This window comes from Otolemur garnettii, unplaced genomic scaffold (assembly GCF_000181295.1).
Source record: "Otolemur garnettii isolate 467f Iridium unplaced genomic scaffold, OtoGar3 scaffold00174, whole genome shotgun sequence".
In the NCBI taxonomy this organism is placed as follows: domain Eukaryota; kingdom Metazoa; phylum Chordata; class Mammalia; order Primates; family Galagidae; genus Otolemur; species Otolemur garnettii.
Window position 1 is genome coordinate 1468724 of NW_003852569.1, and position 1946 is coordinate 1470669.

Here is a 1946-nt window from a genome sequence, read left to right on the forward strand (position 1 = left end):
AGGGGTGGGGGCGCGGGCGGCAGCTAGACGGCTGGGCGCTGCGGGTGGGGAGGCAAGGCGGCGCCGGGAAGAGGGTGGGCAGCGGCGGGGTACCGGCCCCCGGGGGTGGTGGCTCTCGGCTCTCCCACCCCCGGCCGGGACAGTAACGGGCGGTTCTTTTCGAGCTGGAGGAGAAAAATGAATGTTTAGCTGACCCCTTGTGTTATGTAATCCTTGCTCAGTCTGATAGTGCATCCTGAGCCTCGGTGCACTGCAGCTAGTTAACACAGTCTCCTCCCTCCGCACCCAAATTTCTTTAGGGACGGTGCCATGATTTATAAAATGGTATGGGGCGGAGAATATTAGGTGGTGATTATGCCCTGCCGCGGTGGGCGCCATGTTTATTTCAGGGACTATTTTGTCCCGATTCCCCGATTCTCAGCACCTACTGAACAGGAGTAATGTCATCGATCCACCTGCTTCCATTCCTTTCTGCTTGTCCTGATTTCCTTTCTTGCCACACGTGGGATTCCCTTAAATTGTCACTAGCACTGGATGTCTCCAGATTCACTTGTCTTAGATATTCTTAGCTTAGAAAAAAGAGCTGAATTGCCTTCTAAGTCATTTGGCCCCAAGTCTCATTTTTAAGATGGAAATTTTGATGCATTTGTACTGAGAACAGCCACGGGGTTGGTGCAGATGGTAGCTCTTACCTCCGCGCTGTTTTAAAAAGACACCTTCCACCACAGCTCAAAACTCCATGAAAATGGAGTTTTTACTTCTAAAGAAATTTTCCCAACTAGATCGGAGGGGTGGGGATGGCTGCTGCGGGGTGAACAATGAATTTCAGCCGGGGTGCTCTGGGACTACAAGCTTGGACTCTGAAACACAATCGTTCTTAACTTTAGGGCGCATAGAAAAGTACCTTGGAGATTGTTAAACCTGCAATGGAGGGGGGGGCGGCGGCGGATTCACAAAATTCCTTGGGTAAAAGAGGGGAATGTCTCCACATTTTTAACGAACAGTGTTTAAAATACAATGTTAAAAAATTAAATGGCACTCGATGCCCTTGATTTTCTCCTGCCTTCTGGAGCTGTGTTGGTGATGCATCTCAAAGTAAAAGCTAACAGAAGGGAGTCTTCGAATGAACAAGATTTTGTTAGCCTTTCCACTCCATCTTGAACTAGTGGTGTGATCTAGAAAGGCAGTTCTAAGTGTTGACAGATGACCCCTGGAGATCCCTGCACACCCTTTTTAGAAGAGCCCCTCAAGGACATACCTATTTAAAAAGTATAGTAAGATGCTATTGATTTTTTTCACTGACATTTGTAATGAGAATTCAAAAGCAATGCCAGGTAAAATTACTGGTGGTGCCTTAACACATAGCAAGGCAGTGGCACCAAACAGTACTTACTTGAGAATGTCCTTGATGAGGCTATAAAAATTATTGATAATAAATCTTAGCTTTTTGTGTATTTTTTTATTTTTAAGAGTTTGATGAAGAGAGAAACAGGTATAAAACATTTATGCTGCCTATTGAGATATGGTTGTTTTCATGAGGAAAAGTATTTGTGACATGAGTCATACATAGAATGGTATTTTTATTTGAAAAAAACTACGTTTTTGTTTTGTTTGTTTTGAGACAGTTTGATTTTGTCGTCCTCAGTAGAGTGCCAGAGTGCCACGGTGTCACAGCAACCTCAAACTCTTGGGCTTAAGCAATACTCTTGCCTCAGTCCCTTGTAGCTGGGACTACAGGTGCCCTCCACAACGCCCAGCTATTTTTTTTCTGGTTGCAGTTATCATTGTTTAGCAGGCTTGGGCCTGGCTTGAACCTGGCTTGAACCTGCCAACCTCGAAGTATGCGGCACTGAGCTACAAGTGCCTACTCTGACTACAGTTTTTCACAGTTCGGTATTTGGAGAATATTTTCTTGAAAATGAATGAAGTGGCTCGGCGCCTATAGC

General features: G+C 45.5%; 1 protein-coding gene across 1 annotated transcript in view; it reads left to right on the plus strand.

Annotated features, from left to right (window-relative positions):
* POGZ (pogo transposable element derived with ZNF domain) overlaps positions 1-1946 on the plus strand; it is a 73212-nt gene that overhangs the window by 718 nt on the left and 70548 nt on the right. The gene's annotated exons all lie outside the window — the stretch shown is intronic.